Source organism: Microtus oregoni, unplaced genomic scaffold (assembly GCF_018167655.1).
Source record: "Microtus oregoni isolate MIOR12 unplaced genomic scaffold, Mior012 000006F_ref0000085, whole genome shotgun sequence".
Classification (NCBI taxonomy): domain Eukaryota; kingdom Metazoa; phylum Chordata; class Mammalia; order Rodentia; family Cricetidae; genus Microtus; species Microtus oregoni.
The window spans coordinates 18,618,868-18,639,439 of NW_024543065.1; the positions used below are offsets into that span (position 1 = coordinate 18,618,868).

Below are 20,572 nucleotides of genomic sequence, written 5' to 3' on the forward strand. Positions count from 1 at the left end.
TGCACTGTTAAGTCAATACTTGTTTATTTTTTACATGTTCTATGACTCAAATATGTGTAGAAGATGCGGTAGGCTAAATTCCTGCCGCTCGGCTCGCGGCCACCTGGCTAGCTTATACCCTGAAATAATTACACGGAAACTGTATTTTTTTAAACACTGCTTGGCCAATTAGTTCTAGCCTCTTATTGGCTAATTCTCATAACTTGCTTAACCCAGTTCTAATAATCTGTGTAGCACCATGAGGTGGTGGCTTACCAGGAAGGATCTTAACCTGCGTCCATCTTGGAGAGGAGAGCTATAGTGTCTGCCTCACTTTCCTTCTTCCCAGCATTCTGTTCTGTCTTCCCCGCCTACCTATATTCTAACCTATCAGGCCAAGCAGTTTTTTTTTATTAATTAACCAATGAAAGCAACAGATAGAAAGAAGACCCACCTACATCAAATATGTGATGTCTTCAACAGTAGGGTTTCAGTGTCAAGTTCTGGAGAGTAGCCCAGAACATGGGCAGTAAGAGGAGGAGGGCCTGGGGCTGCTTGTTTGTCTTGACCTCCCAGAACTGAAATAACCACACAGAAATTATATTAATTAAAACACTGCTTGGCTTATTAGCTCTAGCTTCTTTTTGGCTAACTCTTATATTAATTTAACCCATTTCTATTAATTTGTATATTGCCACGTGGCAGTGGCTTACTGGCAAAGATTCTAACTGACATCTGTCTCAGGAAGAGGATATATGGTGTCTCTCTGACTCTGCTTTCTTCCTCCCAGAATTCAGTTCTGTCTTCCATGGCTATCTAAGTTCTGCCCTATCAACATGCCAAGGCAGTTTCTTTATTCATTAACCAATGAAAGCTGCACATAGACAGAAGGACCTCCCACAACAGGCAGTAGCCTGTAATATTTTATATTTTCCTTTTCCTTTCTGCTACCTTATGGATGAATCAATGCGGGCCTTTGTTTTGCAATATTTCTTGACTTTGATGTCTATGTTTTAGATATCTTGCATAGTGTTATGACTAGACTGTCAATAATACAATCCCTACACAACTTCTCATTCTCTCCTTGTTGTTTGCCATGTCAAATAATGGGTACTCTGAAAAAAATTACATATGTACGTATGTATATGGGATGGTTGAAAGTGGGATGTAGCAGGGTGTCACTGAATTAAGTGTGTCTTATTTTCCTTAAAGACTTTTAATGCTCATAACTTTAAACTTCTAGAACTTCATTATGCTTCTGTCATGATGCCGTGGAGATTATCTCAGTAGGGAAAGCATCATAATGTTTGTTTCATTAAACTATATGTACGTCCTGCTGAGAAGTAGATTGCGACCTAAAATGTTTATCACTGTACCAAACAACAGGAAAAGGTATTTCAAAACACACTTGCTTCCCTTAAAATTGAGTTAATTATGCTACGGTCATATTTCAAAAGTTTTTGTCTTGTAAAATTTTGTTTCTTTTTAATTGAATTAAATTGAACTTTATTGGTCTATATCTTTGTGTTTATTAAACCAATAAATGGCTCTTCACCTTTTTTTCCATTTAGTCACTCTGGAAGGTGTGAGTGTGACTGGGGCCATCAGGATAGAGGTGGGGGAATAAGTGTGTAGTTTTTTTTTTTTAGTGTGTAGTTTCTTAACAGGATGACTTAATGATTGTTAAACTACCCCCCCCATCTCTGTACCAAATTGAGATCATCCTCTATAATGATCAAAAGTTGCTAATGAATGTGAGCTATCTCCTTGTTTATTAGATTAAAACATTGGTAAAGCACACAATTAGCCTTGGGTTCTTACATAAAGACCTGTTTTGGAAGTGCCTGCTGTTTGGGGAAGAGAACCACTAACAGCCATATCGCTGGAAGTCAGAAGTGGAAGAGTTATAGCCCAACCTGATTTATCTGTGATAGCAGGTTACTGTCTAGAAACATGTGAGTAATCTTAATTACTCAGTTTTATGTAAGTCCTCTGTAAAACCTAAACAACATCGGTTCAATTTGTGTTGCTATAATGAAGTACTTGAGGCTGGGTATGGTCTAAGTTAAAAGGTTTATTTTGCTAATAAATTTTGATGACTAGAAAGTCTAAACAGCCTGCTGGTTCTAGTGTCATGGTGAGACTCCATGACATGGCGGAGAAGAAAAAGGGAAAGTGGCCACAAATCAAATATACTAAGCACATGGTGTCGCTTCCTTTCTAACTGCCGACTCTGTAAATAGCTGTCACATGCCTTAGTTGCCCAGCCCACTCCTCGTGGAGCGTTATCCTGTTCATGGACATCAAATCTTGTGATCTAACTATCTTTTACCACATTAGCTTCCCAACTCTGTAGAGCAAGCTGCTAGCCCGTGAACTTGTGCGGATGGAGCAGAACCACAAATCCTAGCATAGGCTGTCAACTCTGGTTGTTGACACACTTCACTTTGTAGAATTATACGCCTTTATCAGTAGACGAAATACCTGGGACAGAGCATGTCTAGACTTCTGGTCAACCATCGGATTCTCTTGCTGTCAAGGCTAAATAACTCTCCAATGAAGTCTCATGTCTTTATTCCCCAGAGTTGTATTTAGAAACTCAGGGCTCTCACAGGTTAGTAATATTCTTTAAATGTTCTTTCCTTAATGCTCACACCACCCACTTTATTTTCTCTAATGAACTAAAACTTTAATTTTTCAAATGCAAGTCAAATCAAGTCATTGCTGGAAGTCCTTCACTGAGGAATTAAAAGCTGAATTCCATTAAAGATCCTTGCGATTTTGTTTTAGTAATTCATTATACTACAGTGTTTTCCTATAGGACAGACAGCTCAGTAAATTAGATTTCCTGGTGAGTTATCCCGAAGGCCCCTGCCTACACAGCCTAGGTAACACTAACTGTTCCTAGCTAGAGCTGCTTCTTAGCCTGTCTTTGATGAGCCCTTGGTCTTGTTTCTTGGACTCATTTGGTGAAAGTGACTTCAAGTTTAGCTGAGGTGAGGAAGACTGCTAGGTCTTTCAAGACCGAAGCACTAACCAGCTTGACCTGCTTTTGTTACCCTGTACGTGTTGATGGGAAATTGTTGGATGTCTGGGAGCAGCAGTTCTTCTTGGCTTATGTTTTGGTGGCCCTTTTGGCTTCTGAGTGAGAAGCAGGTCATAGCACAGCAGGAGGACAAGCACAGGCAAGTTAGGCACACGGTCCTTGCCTTAGATCCAGAGATGCTGGTGACTTCCACTAGGTTCCTTGCAATGAAAATGGAGACAACAGCAGAGATTGCTGCTGCCTTTTGGAGGCTGAACAGACAGAACCTAATAATACTGGCTTCATATGGGTAGGGAGGAGGAAAGGGAAGAGCGCCTAGGTAAAGTGTGCTTTTTTTTTTTTAAAGCACATTCAGGTGTGAAAGTGAGAGAGGAAAAAAATTAGAAAATAGGTTCTTATTCTCAAAGCCATTAATAAAAATTATATTCAATCTTAGAATTGTTCTTGGGGTTAGATAACTAATGTTAGGGTGATGTGGGAGTCCCCTCTCTGTGCTGTGATTATCATTAATGAATAAAAAACTGTTTTGGACCTATAGCAAGGCAGAACTTAGGTAGGCAGGAAAAGCTGGACTGAATGCTGGGAGAAGGAAGGGCGGAGTCGAGAGATGCCATGGATCCGCTGCCAGAGATAGATGTGCTAAAACTTTGCTGATAGGCCACGTTCTCGCGGTGATAAACAGGTTAATGGAGATGGGTTAAATTAATATGTAAGAGTTAGCTAATAAGAAGTTAGAGCTAATGGGCCAAGTAGTGATTTAATTAATACAGTTTCTGTGTGGTTATTTCGGTTCTGGGCAGCTGGGACAAACAAGCGGCTCCTTGCAACATTAGCGGCTAGAAATAAAATGTGACTTAACATTAGAAGGTCCCAGCAGCAGTTTGTGTAGTGGAAGCTGCTGTCAATGAGTGTGGTCAGGAGGCATCACAGTAACCCAGAAAAGAACTCTGAAGAGATAAGCTGGGAAGCCTGTGTCTAGCTCGGGACCAGTCTGGTGTAGATGCTGGAATGTGGGGATCTGGACCTCAGATGGCTGTGGGCTCCAGCAGCCTGACTCTCAAGGATGGGGTCCCACCACATTCAGTAGTATCCAGCACGTGCCATATCAAATAACCTGGCAGCTCTGCCTGAGTCACTTTGTTGAATTTTACTGCTATGCAAGTTCTTATTCAGGAGCCTGTTTACTGAGTCCTGTGATAAGCCAAGGCCATGTGGCCAAACAAGCTAACAGTTACTACTCTCCCTCTCGCTCATCCCCTCAGGCTGGTGTCATTGTGCTCACCAAAGCTCTTGAGTCTGAGGATCTGGGATACAGATCCTTAAGGGGTGTCCATCGTGTGGTGTCAAGGTTTGTCAGAGCAAGCCCTAAACTGTAGAGAAATGCCTGCCATACTGGTTGTACTCAGCTGGTGCATTTTGACAGGAGTCGTCTTCCTCTTTCTGGTGAGCACCCCTTTTCTCCTGCAGGATTGACCACATGGATGTGTTACTAACAGTCTCGTCTTTTCCTGACATGAAACTTCTAAGAAAAGAGTTAACGTGTTGGCTGATGAGTCATTAGTTTTGCCCAATACATATTTCTTTGTAAGATGCCATATCTAGTTTTCATCCAGATACAGACCAAAGACATAGATGTGTAGGAAGACAGAGCATGTTATGTTAAATAGAAACTCTATAAAGGGTAGGTTGAAATATTATAGGAACCCACATATTGTGGGTTTCCCTGAAGTTCAAATACTGTTTTGCAACAGAACTGATGGTATAGTCAGTGTTAAAAATATTTTTACATGATTTTGCAGATGTAATTTTGACAATATTGTCCTGTATTATTGTGTATTATGCATCTGAATTTCCTTTGCAGAGAAAATAGAAATTGAGAATCGTGATAATATGGACTGGAAGTTATTAGATGGGCATAGTAAAAACTACAGTGTATTTTTAGGTAACTTTTACTTGATCGGCATCCAGTTTCTGTATAATTGTGATAAAGTTAGCTTCCCAAAGTAAACGTTTTTAATAATGAAATTAATGGTTTTGCCATCTTCTCAGATTGCATTATTTATGATTTTCATTTTTCTCAGTACTTTCCTCCAATGTCTAATCTCTTTAATTCATAAAAATAAAAATGTAGCATTCTCCCCTTCCTCCCTTGTGTTCTAAACTTTCTGCAGTGAACAGATTAAAAAACAGGAAATATATAGCACAGATAATCTTTCCCAAGTATAGTTTTTAATAATGGGACAAGAAGAGAGTGTTCTGGGGGAGCAGTGGTAATGGTAAAGATGTAGAAAGAATAAAAGAGTTAATTTCAGAATATTTCCAACTTCTCTAATCAATAGTTTATAATTTATTTTTTTTTAAAGGAAACACTTGGCTTTGTGGTGCTCCAAAAGAAACTGGAAATCTCCATTACACAATTGAGTGTCTGCCATGGTCATTGCTAACTTCGTGGTAGTGCATGTTTCTTCTCGTCTGACTATGGATGGCAGGCAGTCTGTTTCTGTAGCCCTGTCATGACCCCTTTCCACCACTGTTGCTGCCTTGTCCAGTTCCAGGGTGCAGTCAGCAGGACCTCTTGTTAGTGACTGCACTGTGCTTCCTCAGCCATTCCTGTCCTTGAGAAGGCTGCCCTTGAGAAGGCTTCCTAAAGCCCTTCAGCTGAGTCAAGCCATGGCCAGGCTCAGGACAAACTTCTGAAAGCCCCCAGCAGGCAGCAATGAGAGAGGACTAGAGGGGATTGCTGGACCTTCTAGTCACAACCGGAAGAACAAGCACGAGCCAGAGATTTGGAGACAAGCCCCTCGTTGCAGTGTTTTACTTCGGCAGGTAGAGAAGTGGCCTTCCTTTTCTCTTAAGGTTGCCTCCCTTCTCTGTAATTAGGACCTAACTTGGTTTTGTTTAGATCTCTGAAACCATTACAAACATGAGCTTGAGGAGTAGAGGAGAAAGGATGGCATCTATGTGCTGCAGGGGGTGTTGGACGCCATGGAGCCTCCGCCACCAGAGATAGATGTGCTGAAACTTTGCTGGTAGGCCACAACCTTGTTGTGATGCACAGATTTATGGAAATGGGTTAAACTAAGATGTAAGAGTTAGCCAATAAGAAGCTAAAGCTAATGGGCCAAGCAGTGTTTTAATTAATATAGTTTCTGTGTGGCTGTTTTGGTTCTGGGGAGCTGGGATGACCAAGTGGCCTCCTCCTACATCTGTGGCTTTATTTTCCATCTGCCTGCGACTGTCCCGGTCTTTGCACAGGGAAAGCACTTGTGGGAGAAGTTGTGTGTTGTGGCGTTCTAATGGAAGAAACCTCTAAATTCTTCTTATGGGCACTTTTCTCTCGATGCTTGCCTATCTGAGGAAACACATAACCTTGTCCAGATCAGCCTGAGAGTGCGCTCCTGGTAGTTAGCTTTATACTGCTGTGACCAAGTTAAGTGAAAAAGAAATCACTTAGAAGAGGAAGGCTTCATGGTTGCTTAGCCCCATGCTCTTTGGCTGAGCTTCATCACAGTGGGAGTTTGTGCAAAAAAAAAAAAAGTAGCTACATCATGGTGGCCAGAAAACAGATAGAGAGGGTCGGGGAAGAAGAAGAGAGTGTTAGCATGTTAGTGTGGGCTCTGTTCTTCCCCCACTTTTCTTCCATCTGGCCCCCAGCCTGTGTAGCAGGATGCCCTATATTCAGGAAAGCTCTTCCCCCTTTGGGAAATCATCTTAAGAAATGCCATCATGCCCCCAACGATGTGGTTTCTAAATCTAGGCACGTCTCAGTCCAGTCAAGTCTGTAGTCAAGACTGTCGCAGCACTGTGGCTGCTCATCACCACACAGAAGTTAATTAATCTAGTTAATCATTTAATGTTTCAAATCTTTTTATTTTATGCACACAGGACTTTGTTTTTGCCTGTGTATATGTCTGTGCACCATATGCACGCCATGCTCACGGAATCCAGAAGAAAGCCTCTGGTTCTCTACGACTGGAGTTACGGATGGGGGTTAATTGCCATGTGGGCGCTGGCAACAGCACCCAGGTCCTCTGCAAGAGCAACAAGTGCTCTTAATCAAGAGGATAGTTCTCAGGCCCTTAACTGATCATTAAAAACAAAAACCCAACATTTTGTTTCTTTGTTTCCTAATCTTCATTGCATTCATGGCCAGTTGTTTGTTTTCTTTTGGTACTAGCAGGTAAAGTTCACTCCTCTTCTGGTTCTTTTTGAGATGTGGTTTATCGATTTGATTTTTTTTATTCTTTTTCATGGTAGATGATAATGATTACGTAGCTATATTGTTGCGGTAGGAAAACAGCTGTCAATAGCATGTAAATTAATGAACTTGGCTGTGATCTTTTATAAAACAAAACAAAACAAAACAAAAAAAACAGACTGAGACCTTGTTTGCCAACATATGTTTAAGTTACATTCCAAAAAATTTGAAATTAGTTTTATTTTTGTTGGTATTCATGGTCTTCCTGCCCTTGCCCTAAAGGACACTGGATTTTTCTCTTTTCTAGGCCTCCACAGGTATCATTGGTTCTTGGGACTGGAGGGAGAGAAACACCACTGCCTTGACCTGGGCTGGGCTTGTGAGAGGATCTGGGTAGCTTTGCACTTGGGCCTCATTGGCAGCCCCGTCGTAGCAGGAGGCTTTCGCTGTAATCTTGCTCCAGCTGCAATTTTTCCTGCACTCATTCACCAGTTTTACAGAGGACACAAACAAGAGTCGGTCCCTGGCTGTACCTATCGCTGCAGGAAGTTTCAGATTCTGGCACTTGCCCACGCTTTCCATTCAGCCATTCGTTAACAAAACTTCACCTAATTTTTCTCCCTTGCACGTAGGATAGCCTGTTCTCTTCCTCTGCCGTGCATACCCCAGTGTTTGTTCCCTGTCTGTCCTGGGAGGCCTTTCTGTCCTGAATGGCAGTTGACTGCATTGTGGTTGGTGCTGTCTGACAAGTTCAAGAGGATGACGGCTTTGTAGGCTGACATTTGTCTGGTGCGGTTCGGCCTTCCCCTTTCTGCATCTCAGGTGGGAATGGAAAGGCTGTTAGATGCGCTTCTTAATTGAGCATACCCAAATACCAGGGCTAGGGGATCTTTTCTTTGGGTGGCTCATTTTCTCCGGGAAGTTCTTTGACCTGTTGAAGGGACCAGTGGAACGCTACTGCTAGCATTCAGAGGCTGCAGGACAGGAGCTGCTAGGGAATTATGTTTTAGGCGTGATTTTTAAAGTAGACTTTATGTTTTAGATTTGCAGCAGTACTGACTGGAAATTACAGGTGTTTTGCATACACCCCCTGCAGGACACGGATCCTTGTCTATTATAAAAGCTTCCTGCAGCAGGGAGACACATTTATTAGAACTGGTGGTCCCACAGTGGCGCATCATGACCACCATAGTTTGCAGTAGGGCTTCACTCTTGGACCCATCAATAACGCGTATCCCTGTTACTAGACCCAGTCAGTCAATTAATAAATCAAAACATATTGTTAGTTAATTGGGTGATAAAGCTACTGAAAGACATCTGGATCACTGCCACGTTTCAGCAATTTTGAATGAAACTCTAAACAACTACCTGTGGGTTTGCATAAGCGTGTTTTCACTTGGTGAGTAGAATGGATTGAAATTGCTAAGCTATACGATGAAACTGTTTTTAGTATTGTAAGACGGCCGAGCTGTGAAAAGTCCGGGTTGCTCCTGCTAGCAACCAAGGGGAGTTCCTCCCTTCCTTATCAACATTAATGCCACTGTTGAGGATTTTGGGCCAATATTCTAACAAGTGTGTTATGGTCCCCAATTGTTTGAACGTCCCCAAAGACACATGATTCTAAGTATCCTTCACGCTTTTGCCACCATGTGTCGTCTTTGGTGTTCTATCTTTTAGGCTCTTTTGCTTGTTGTGAAGTCTGAAGAGTTCTTACGCATCGTGGGTACTCATCTTGTATCTTTCTCACTTTTTCTCACTCGGAGGCTCCTTAGGCTGTCTCACTGAATACTGCTTTTCTTCCTATGTCACTCCTGGTCTCTGAACCTCTAGCTATAGTAGCCTACTTTCTGTTTTCCTTCTTCTTGTCCTTATTTTAAAAAATAATCATTGTAGGGGTGAATTAAAGAGGAGAGAGAAATTGTTTGGGTGCCATTGCTTTGTTATTTGATGTTTTTATTGAAAAATTTGATTTTTCAAATGCATTTTTTGACATTTGAAATTTATGATATCAATTCCTTTTGCATTAAGCACAAATAAAATTGGCTTTGTAAATGCTTTTTTGTATTCTTAGTATCAAATAATATGCATTGCCATAATTAAGCTATCTTCTTGCTATTTTGTTATAAAACTTATTCTTTGAGAAATAGAATTTTTAATTCAAAAAGACAAAACACAGTTTTGGTTTCTTCTTTTTATTTGAAGAGTGCAGGCGTTGCTGTGTGTGACATTGCAAGCACACCAGCGCTCACTGTAGTCGAATGCTGCAGACAACTCGGCTAGCTGTTTTTCCTGCTGGCTCATAGAAGAGATGACTTGAAGTGGCATTTCTGTACGAGTGTGTGTTTTAAGAAGTCAAAGCAAATTGTTGATGAATTTTAGATGTGTCTATAAAGGAAGAATGGTTGTACACATTAAAATATAAGTAATCTGAAAGATGTTTTATTTTTAACACTCTGTGAACATTCTAAATTGTTGTGATTTGATGGGCATTTGTGAGGCTGTGTGGAGACAGGTAACTTCTCTGTTGATGCTGAAAGTTGATGGCATTTACAGAGACAAGATATATGCGTGTCACACAATAGACTGATGGGATCCTAAATGACACATTCAGGTTCAGGCAGGACTTCTAGAACAGAAACTCTGGGGAGCTGGTGACAGATTGTGTGGGTTTGGATTGAAGATTGAGGATTCAAAGGGGAAACAAGCCTCAGGATGCTTCTGAAGAATGAGTCATGTAGAGGAGGAGGAGCACTGGTTGTGATGGTCGTCACAACGGGGTAGACAGCCCACGGCCTTTCAAGGGGATGCCACTCTCAGTGGAGCAGAGCTCATGCATCAGAACTAACATGTGCAGTTAGATTAGTAGATTCAACTAGACAGGCGGTGTTGAAGGATAGGCAGTGTTTACCACTGCTCTCTGAAGGTCTGTCCTGGCAGGAGCTGAAGAAGGTGCTTTGATTACCTTACTTCAGGTGATCCTTTTAAGATTTTTAGGGAGTAATTTGGTATTCTCATTTGCAGGTGCAGAAGCATGCATACACCGGGTTTGAACACCTGTGACCAGTGGCATAAGCGGCAGCACAGACTCAAAGCCAGGTTGTGTTTTGCCACAAGGTCTGAATGTTTTTGCCATCATCACCCATCAGCCCATAGGAGCTGCTTTTGCTGTACAGGGGTGTAATAGTACTATGCTGTAAGATGGCTAGTCTAAGGGTGGTAGACAGGAGAGAAGGGAGCAGAGAACAGGTCAGGAGGGATGGCAAGGATCTTTCCAGTAACTCTGCCATTGGCTATTAACCAAAGCAACGATAAAAAATACATGTCTAGAGGATGAAGAGGAACTGGAAACACTGGTTACTGAGAAAAGAGCAGACTGCAAAGTCAGAGGATGGGAGGATGGTATTGCCAGAAAGAAAAGACTCCCAAGGTTACTGATTTGCATAAAGGGACCATTTGACTCATTAGTGTGTGTGTGTCTGTCTGTCTGTCTGTGTATGCATGTTCATATGTGTGTAGTGTGTGTGCATGTTTTCATGTGTGCAGGTATGTGGGTGCTGGAGTTGATGTCAGGTGTTTTCCTTGATTTCATTCTCCACTTTCTTTATTGAGGCAGGGTCTCTCACTTGAAGCTGGAGCTTGCTGATTTGACTAGTCCAGCTGGTCAGCTTGCCTTGGGGATCCTTCATTTCTGCCTCCAGAGCTTTAGGATTATAAGGGAGCTGTTACACCATGTGGCTTTTTTTGTGGGTGCTGGAGGTCTGAACTCCAGTTCTCACTTCTGAGCTTTCCACTCGGCCTCTTTACTTCCTGTGTGACAGCTGTTAGACCTTTCTCTGGTGTCCCAGATGCCTTGAGCAGAGGATGCCAAGCAGCCAGCCAGATGCCCCTCCTGCTAGCATTGGCTGCTCCGAACCCCTGTGGTGCTGTGAGGAAACTACAAAGCAACCATAACTGCCTGCTGCCATGCCAAAACTCTTGCTCCAAAAAGTTCCACGACTTGAAAAACAGACTGCTCTGCTCTGGATTTTTTTGAGGGTGGGGTGGGGTGGGGTGGGCAGTGGTGAACTCTTAATTACCTTGTAGCCATTTCTTCCAGACCAGAGGGAAGTGCTTCCCTTGGCCCAGGAGGTTTGTGATTTGTGCAGAGACCTTCCTTTGCATTGTACACACAATCCTCCCTTCATTTGCATGAAGTCTGCTCTGAGTTTTATAGAAACCCCTTGCCGTACTCTTTTCTGGATGTGCATGCAAGCAGACTGTTTGGCTCACCTTTTGAGTCATTTTCTGATGCTCTTCCGGTGACATTCAGCCAAATAAATAGCTTCTTCCAAGGATTTTTTTTTCATCCAGTTTTGGTATTTACCGCTGGTGGTACAAGCTAACCTGCTAACACGAGAAGGCAGCAGAGGTAGAAACAGAGAGTCACCGCAGTGGAGGTGACAGTAGACCCTGCCTGGGTAACAGCAGCAGCAACAGAACTAATATTGAAGAGAGAACAGCTGGAGAATTCCAAAGAGCAGCTGGGTAGAATGGCAGGAAGCTAATGGAGATGAAGGTGGGGAAAGCTGGAGATGCTCATTGACAGCTCTTACTCTTAGAAGAGCCTCAGGAAGCTTTGAAGCCTCAAGGCCAAAGGTCTTAGATGTCATAGTGTAAGAACTCTACCGCTAACCACGGCCAGGGGCTGTGGGTTACATCGCAGGCCTACGAGTGGTAAGACTAGCCACCCAAGAGTCGTAACAAGGTGTCTCTATGGGATGGAGGGTCCCGGCATGCAAACCTTGTTCATGAACTTTTAACACGAGCTGGAAGCTGAAGAATTCCAATGACTAACTCCCATGTTCTAGAGCCACTCGTCAAAGCTCACAACAACAAGCCACATTTCAGTCCCTGGACCACAATGCATGGCTATGTCCCCAAACAAACGAAAACAGATAAGAAAATAGGACAGAATTTACTTTTGCTTTTAAAAGGTAGATCCTAAGACCAAGCGTCCTCCCGCTGCTCAGCAAGTTACAGGCTGGGTCTTGCTGGTTTCAGCTCAGCTCCTTAGGATCCTGTCCTTTCTTTTTCTGGGTGAGGTCTGTCAAGCCGCCTGTTACTGCTGCCATCACTGGGACAGGGTCTCCTGTCTACTGATGCAACTCTGCAGCCACCTCTGCTGTCTTCTCCTCATGCTAAGCAGGTTAGCCTGTATTACTGCATTGAAAACCAAGAGGGGCCTAAAAAAGACCTTTTTCTCATGGTCCTTGAGCAGCAAGTGCCTGGCCCTCCAGGGTTGGAGCTATAAAGGTTCCTGGTCTGCCAGTCTGTCCCCTGTTCTTAGGCTCATAAGAACTGGAAAGTATCTCCCATGATTCCTCTCTGAATGAAGCAAAAGCCAGGTGATTGACAGCATTTTGACATGTTCACACAACCTGGTGAGGAGAGCAGTTGGCCAGGAACCCTCCATTGCTGCTTGCTCTTGTTCCTGTCCAGTTCCTACCTGACTCCCACCTTTTTGTGGGGGGCTATACTTCTGTCTGTCTGTCTTGGAATTTTAACTGTCTGTAAAGGCTTAACTCAGATGTGGTCCAGCCTGCTTCCCACTGTTAACAGATGGACTCTTTTATTTTATTGGCAAAAGAGTCAGGCAAATAGCAATTTCTTTGTAGATGAGAACCAATTGTGGTCTCCTTTCAACATAAGACATTGTCTCGCTCTTCCTGTGGCTGTACAGTACTGATTCACTACACTAGATTTTTGTTAGCACTGGGGATTGAACCTAGGATTGCACATACATTAGGTATATCGTTTCCTGCTGAGGGGAAGCTCTTTCTGGACTTTTGAAATGGAAATCTCACTGAGTTACCAGGCTGGTCTTGAGTTCACACAGTAGCCAGTCATGCACTGGAACTTTATTCTCCTCTCTAACCTCCTGCACCACTGGGCCTGCCTATGATGGTTGATTTTTAAGAACCATCTTATTTTATGCATTAGGAACAGCGGGAAGGCTATGATGTACAATCGGTCGTATATTGTTCTCTGCTCTGAGAAATCTTTACATGTGAACAAAAATGTATCTTAGGTGAAAAATGAGTGGAAAACTGTGAAATGTAAGGAATCTGTGTCCAGAGTCACTGAGTGCATATAAAATATGTAGAAATATGTATAGATGCTAAGTCTTACTAAATTATTAAAACTTACAAAATTTTTGTCCAATTTCCTAATCAAATTTCTATGACACTGTTAATCTCTAGAAATACAGTCACTAGCTTTCCTTGGCCCTCGCTTGCTGATGAGTTATCAGACTTTCCCATGCTCTGAATGTAATATCTGTACTTTAACCCAAGCTGCCCTCCCTGCCATTCACAACTGCCTGAGTCATTTTAGGCCTTTCTCTATTTCCATTTTATTTTGTTTTATGTCTATGGCTGTTTTGCCTGCATGTATATGTCTCAGATCACCTGGAGCTGGACTTAGAGACAACTGTGAGCAGCCATGTGGTTGCTGGGAATTGAACCCAGGTCCTTGGGAAGAACAGCCATTACTCTTAACCACTGAGCTAGCTCTTGAGCACCTAAACTTATTAAATAAAACAATTTAAGTATATGAATGTTTGCCTGCATGTATGTATGTGCACCATGTGCATACAGTGCCTGTGGTAGCCAGGGGAGGGCGTCATCTCCCTTGAACTAGAGTTAAAGGTGGTTGGAATCCGTAGGTGCTCAGAACTGAGCCTTGGTCCTATGAAAGAGCAGCAAATGCTCCTACCTGCTCAGCCTTCTCGCCTACTCCATCCTTCCAGACCTTTTCTGATTACTTTTAGTTTTCATCGAGTTATTTCTGAAGACTTCATGCTGTGTCTTCATTCTGCACCCTACAGCTTGACACTCAATATAAATGTGTGTTATCTGAAATTCCCATCATTTTGTGTATGTCCTAGTTGGAAAAGTTCTATTTAGGATTAAGAATGCATATACTTTTCTTTGCTGGAATTCATATAAAAATTCAGAGCACACAGTAGAAGTCCACACACAAAAGTGTTGACTGTTTTATAAAAGTTTGGTACCACAGATCCTGTAGCCAGGATCCCGAATGACAGCTGATTTGTGAGCCTTTCTAAGACTGTTGTGTTCAAAATGACATTTGCATTTCAAAGTTCAGATTAACTCCCCTGGGGAGATAGATGCAGTCTATATCACCAAGCAGGGCGAGGAAACATTGTTATACTTTATAAATAATCTCTGAAATTCTTTCCAACAGTAGTTATGGAAACACAGAGAACAAATGTATCTTTAAAAGTAATTATTTCCCAAAGCAATTAGGTTTTCAAATTATGTTAAAGTCCAGGCTTTAGAGTGCCTTGGCTTATGTAAATCCGAATGAGCTTCTTTGTTAATTGCCTCCTAAATGCTTCATTTAGACACAAGTCTGTTGCTGGAATTAATTTGATTACATAATGTATGAAAAGCAGCCTTTGTCTTTCTATTTGATGTAATACAAAAGAAACTGGACCACGAGGTAAATAGGCAGTTAGCTTCCCGCCAGGGCAGAAGTGCTGTGTGTGGTCCCGTGCTGCTCGCCTCGGACACCGATCTGTGTGCAGCTCTCCTGTACCTCCTGTTGTATGGTGGAAAATGAATTGAATGCTTTGTGAGAATGTGGAGTGGAAGGTTTTCCTCTTACCCTGTCGAGGACTGTCAGATTCTCCTTACATGTCTAGTTAGTTCCTCGATGGCTCTCACTGCCTCTTTGAATTCCTTCCATACACGTGAACAGTCCCCGTCTGGCCTTTGACAACTCTACCCAGGACAGGATCCCAGGGAGCTGGGTGGAGACTGGCAAGCTCCAGCCTATACCTTGCTGCACATGTAGGCAATGCTTGGTCTTAGGATCTACCATTTTTGTTGTTTTGTTTTTGTGTTTTTGGTTTTGGTTTTTTGAGACAGGGGTGGCCCTGGCTGTCCTAGAACAAGCTCTGTAGACAAGACTATCCTTGAACTCATAAAGATCTGCCTGCCTCTGCCCCCCAAGTGCTGGGATTAATTCCCTGAGTTCAATACCCAGCACCCAAATGGCGGCTCCCTGTTCTCTGTAACTCCAGTTCCTGAGAATCTAGAACACTCACACAAACATACATGCAGGTCAAACACCAATGCACATACAATAAAAATAGATTAATCATTTTAGGATCTACCTTTATAAGCAAAAGCAAATTCTGTTCTATTTCTTATCTGTTTGTTTGTTTGTTTGTTTGTTTGTTTGTTTTGGGACACAGTCATATATTGTGGTTTAGGGACTGAAAATGTGGTGATCCTCCTGCCTCAGCCTCCTGAGTACTGGGATTACACATGGGCCACTATACTTGTTTTTTTTTTCAAAAGGTTTTTTAAAAATGTACATGTTGATCTGGGGAGGGGGAGGGAAATGGGAGGCGGCGGCGGGGAGGAGGCAGAAATCTTTAATAAATAAATAAATAAAATGTACATGTTGCATGTGTGCAGGTGCTGGAAAATGGCAGGACAGTGTGTCATGTTGAATTCTCTGGACCTGTAGTTACAAGCGGTAATGAGCCACCTTATGTGGTTACTGAAAGCCGAACACTGGTCCTCTAAAAGATCAGCAAGTGTTCTTAATTGCTAAGTCAGCTCTCAAGTCCCAGCTTGCTTATTGCTTGATGGATTTAAGCTGAGTAGTATATTACAAGAGAAGAATACTACTTGAGAAGGGGGTTGAGAAGAGTAATATATTTCGTAGATTTTCCCTTGGATTATTAATGTGATGATATTAGTATATGTAATTATGTTGATTAAGATGATATTAATTAATTTTAGATACTTATAGTTGTACTGAGAAGAAACATCAAATTTCCTTGAATAATTTGATATGAAAAGTCCCCATAAAATAAGAATGTTAAAAACCTGTATACTTTACAACCAACATCCTGGTTCTTTACAACAAATTTCATAAAATTAAAAAAATAAAACAATAGCTCTCTCTCTTTCTTACTCTCGCTCACACACACATACTCTCTCTGTGTCTCAAGTTTAAGAACACTAAAGTAATAGTACACAATGTAGAATTCTAAGTAGATCTACAGTGATAAAGAAAAGATACTGTAAATTTCACTACTGGAATAATTTTATTTACTATGCTCTTGAAATTAGAGAATATTATATTACTCTAAATTTGGGGTATGATAATGCTATGGCCTTAAATCTTAGAAAATAATATTTGACTGTATTTAAGAACAATATGCTCTGGTAGACAAAATTTATTTTAAAATGGTTCAGAAGATAGATGTGGTGTGCTTATTCACTCACGTATGCCCATGTTTCTGTGTGCATGTGTATACATGCTTGGTGCTGCAACCTGGGATTTTCTGCTGACGATCCTTTTGTATTAGTGATGCTCTGTAGCCTTTGCCACATCAGTGTTCTTTGGCATGCGTTCTTATTTGTGACATCCTCATTCTATGTTTTTCTTTTGTCCACCTCATCTTGTTTAAATTACTTGAGATGAATTTGGTTTTATGAATCTTATTTTCGTTCCATACAGTGAGGAAAACTAACATTGAAATAACATAGGCAGCATAAATACATGCTACTCTTTATCCCCAGTAGAACTGTAAAGAAAATAAGGGAATATTTGTATAATTTCATCACCTGCAAAGGAACAGGTTTAAATATTTGATTTACATGGCTTTACTTAGCAAAAATGGATACTGGGATGCGGGGTTAATATTCAGGCTCTAAACCATGAAGTACATCATCAATAAATAAGATTCCCTAAATAAACTGTTCAGAGCTTATTGGAAATACTTAAGAATTGGAGAATTGTCTTGGACAGTTTGTGAAATGTTCCTTTTGAGGCCGTTCTGAGAGTATCACACTGTGTGGTTGTTCTAGAGCACATAGAACAGGCTGTAATGGCAAAAGTAAGAACTTGATCTTGTGAATTTCAGTTCTCAGACTGTTATTTCATTCTGATGCCTTATGACCAGGTAGTCTGTTGGCTGGGGTGCAGCTCGTTGGCAGAGCGCCTGCCTGGTTCAGTCTCCAGCACTGTATAAACCACATATGGTGGGGCACACCTGCAGTCCCACCCAGGGGGTAGAAGGCAGAGGCAGATTGATGGGGTCAAAGTTTGAGGCCAGCCTAGACTCTATGAAACCCTATCTATAAAACCCAAAACCCAAAGCCTTTGTACAATGTGTGTCAGATGTTAGGAATACAAATAACCCCTTCAAAACACCCTACAAAACATGGGCCAATGAGAGGGCTCAGTGGGCAGAAGTGATTGCCGCTAAGCCTGATGACCTGAGTTCCACCGCTAGGACCCACATGGTAGAAGGAGAGATTTGAATTGACTTCTGCATGTGTCTTCTGACCACCACATGCATGCTGTCACACGCCCTCCTCCCAAAGAAATAAGGTTTAGGTTTTTTTAAATTTATTTATTTATTAAAGATTTCTGCCTCCTCCCCGCCCCCGCCTCCCATTTCCCTCCCCCTCCCCCGATCAAATCCCCCTCCCTCATCAGCCCGAAGAGCAATCAGGGTTCCCTGACCTGTGGGAAGTTAGGTTTTTAAAATATTGAATATGAGGCAAGGGAGGTGACTCAGTGGGTGAAGTGTTTGCTGTGCCAGCATGGGTGTGAATATCTAGGTCTCTGGTACCACATAAAATCCTGGCGTGATGGCCACTGTAATCCTGGCACTCGGGGACGGCAGAGACAGGCAGATGGTGGGCTCACGGGGCAGCCAGTTTAAGTGCGACTGTAAGATGGGAGCAGCAACCTCTGGCCTCCTTGCCCCTATCCACAGGCACGTGCCCCCCGCCCCCCAACATGCACAGGTGCACGTACATGCATCTACTGCACACACTGTCCCCAAGCAATCAAACAGAAACATTAGTGAATGTTACTTTGTAAGCCATGTGTGCCTTTTAACAGCGCTTCAGTACTCAGAGGGTGAGTTCCTTCTTTGTTGATCTATTCCTAGCACTGACTAGAAAGAGAAAGTGCAGCTGCAACTAGAATTGTCCTCGAGGTGTAAAATAACAGATTGAGACTGACCAGAAAGCCATACCCTGGAGAAGAGATGAGAAGGGTCTTCTCCTGGCTGCTGTGTGGTTGAACCTTTTACTCGGTAGAGGTGACTGGACTGCGAAGGCCCACAAGGTTGTTCTCACAAGGGTTAGGAGCATCACTGTGGCCAAAAGAGATAGTCCATCTCTGGATTACACTTCCTTCTCCGTTTAAACCAGCAAACCCTTCCTGCACTTCCTGCCTCCTGGACCACCCTCCTAGTTGCCTTTCTTTCACAGCCGTCTCTTGGGTGTTCGTCTATGCTGGCTGACTGCCTCCTCTCCCTAAACTTTACTAATCACTCTTTCTGTTGTCCTCTGGCTTCCGCTGTCACCATCAAATGTCCTCCCTGATTCTGAGGCACAGAGTCTGAATATAAGACATAGTACTCATTTGTCTGCACTTTTGAGTGCCTTTTGGCTTTGCCTAGGCCCTCTCCCCGTCTGGAGCTGTGATTCTTGTCTTTGCTACACTCATACCCCTCTGTCGGCATGATGCCTGTTCATGGGTCCTCATACTCCTCCCTGTAGTAATTAGGGGCAGCGGGGCTGCATCCCCAGCACCCCGTCTGCCTGACATGGCTAGCTTATGCTTCGAAATAACAACACACAAACTGTATTCATTTAAACACTGCTTGGCCCTTTAGCTCTAGCCCTTACAGGCTAATTCTCACATCCCGATCAACCCATCTCTAATAATCTGTGAGCACCGGTCTTACCTGGAAAGATTCAGCATGTCTAACCTGGCGGCTTGCTTCATCGCATGCGTCTGCCCGGGAGAGCAGAGCATGGCATCTCTCTGAGGCATCTGCTCCCGAGAGGAGAGCTGTGGAGTCTGAGCTCACTTCCTCTTCCTCCCAGCGTTCTATTCTGTTTACTCCTCCCACCTATCTTCTAACCAATGAGGGCCAAGCAGTTTCTTTTTATTTAACCAATGACCTTCCTCCATCACCTCCCCATCCCAGGACCATGCCCAGGGATCTGTCCTGAGGCCATTTTACGAATGATGGGCCCGGCAGATAAAGTACCCCTGTAACACTGACCATGTTTACACCGCTAGTTTTCGCAGAGGGTTCATTTTCCCCTTTGTATCATTCCTACACTGTTTCTTTAGACTGCAATTCCTGCAGTGCTTTTTTTTTCTCTAACATTTTGAAGAAATTAAAAGATTCTTATTGTAAGAAATCATTTGAGCGGTTTTATGGTGTTGTAAAAGGAGCAGCAGGCCGCTTCCCGCTGCCTGGCTAGCTTTACTTGAAATAATTACACAGAGATCTGTATTAACTAAATTATTGCCTGGCCCATTAGTTCTAGCCTCTTATTGGCTAACTCTCACCTATTGATCTAACCCATTTCTAATAATTTGTATTGCCATTTGACTGTGGCTTATTGGCATGAGTCTAACCAGCGTCTATCTCAGAGAGGAGAGCCATGGTGTCTGCCTGACTCTGCTTTCTTTCTCCCAGCATTCTGTTTGGTCTACTCTGCCTATCTAAGCTGCTGTCCTATCAAAAGACCAAGGAAGTTTCTTTATTTGGCCAATTAAAGTAACACATAGAAAGAAGACCCTCCTATACCATTTGGGACCTTGCCAGCTGCTGACGTGACACCTTCACCTCCAGAGCCAGCTCTAGCTCTAGAGGTCCCAGCAAGAGTCCAGAACATTGAGGATTTTGTTCCTGAAGATGGCCTTTACCGAAGCTTCCTGGAAGATACAACCCTACCTAAAGACAAGAATAAAATTGGAGCCAAAGGCCCACAGCAGGAAAGTGACAGTGACGATGGGGAAGCCATCGGAGGGAACCCAGTGGTGGCAGGTTTCCAGGATGACGTGGACATAGAAGATCAGCCACATAGCAAATCCCTGCTGTCCGCAGACCCCGTCCCCAGTAAGAATATCAGTTTTTCCAGTAAGGAGGAAGCCGAGAGACCGGTAGGCCACCCCAGAGTGGCTCCTCAGCAATGCTCAGAGTCTGAGACAAAATGGTCCTCCATCAAGGTCTCACATTCACTAAAGAAGGGAGCTCCCACGCGAGCCATACCCTCATGGTCAGATGGTCTCACCACTGGCTCAGGGCCTGACCACGGTGGTACCAAGCCACCCACTGATGGCACTCATAGACCCCAGGAAGGGAAAGACAAGTAAGTGTCGTCAGAAAGATGCTGTCCTTTGTATTAGATGATCCTGACTTTGAAAGTGATGAATCGGACACACAGAAGAGAGTGGGAGGATTCCCAGTAAGAGAAGACCTCTCTGATGTGACCGATGAGGACACTGGC

At 42.9% G+C, this 20,572-nt stretch overlaps 1 protein-coding gene across 11 annotated transcripts in view; it reads left to right on the forward strand.

The window, feature by feature from the left end:
- Fam184a (family with sequence similarity 184 member A) overlaps nucleotides 1-20,572 on the forward strand; it is a 132,914-nt gene that overhangs the window by 35,296 nt on the left and 77,046 nt on the right. The window lies entirely within an intron of this gene.